We start from the raw sequence: 855 nt of genomic DNA on the forward strand, positions 1-855 counted from the left end.
GTTGGCCCTGACTGAGCTGGTGGGGGAGGAGGGAATAGATCCGACTGGAGGAAACCAAACCATGATGTTGTCTTTGCCTGCTTGCCTCTCTCTTCTCCTTCCCACACAACTGGTGTCCATTGACTGGAGCAGGCCACTATGTCATCCATGCAGCAATTGCTCAAGTCTCTTTGGCAGCTTTGAATAAGTGAAACAGCAGGTGTGCCAGTGATCGTTTTAGCATGTCAACAAATTAGTGAGCTTAAGAGGAACCAGGCTGCAAACTGAGCACATGCTGGCCCTCAACACGAATTCCCTCAAGATGTCTTGCAAACAAATGGTGCAAAAGTTGGAAAGCAACCTCCATTCCCAAGAGGGAGTAACAAGAAGCTGGTAGCTCTCTAGAAACATGGAACAGTTGATTCTAAGCAGAGCCTGTTGCCCTATGAAACGTCCTCCTGTGTCCTCATCATTCTCTACATGTACCGGAAGATGTTCTTGGGGACTGTACTAATAATAATTCCTCCCACCCTTTCCTCTTACACTTTGCTTGAGTTCAGAAAGGCAGTTTTGAAAGTTTGGGTAAAAAAAAAAAAAATTACAGGGAAACCTGGAGAGTAATGACTGTTGTGCACAATTTACAATTTCCCGTAACTGCTGTCATAAAAATCTTGGGAGGAGTTTAAAAAGCAGTTTGGGAGTTCTGCAGGGGCAATCTTTGAAAAGCTAACTAAAGAACATTCAGGTGCATGCAAAGAGCACTCCTTTGGATCACAATGTTGTGTAACACATGAATCGTCTGAAAGGCTTTCAAAACGCTGCAGAGGGAGGAAGAATCAGGCAGAAGGCAAGCAAGGATTCTGTCGAAGGTAACAA

This window comes from Podarcis tiliguerta (genome assembly GCF_965153285.1).
Source record: "Podarcis tiliguerta genome assembly, chromosome: 1".
NCBI classification, from domain to species: domain Eukaryota; kingdom Metazoa; phylum Chordata; class Lepidosauria; order Squamata; family Lacertidae; genus Podarcis; species Podarcis tiliguerta.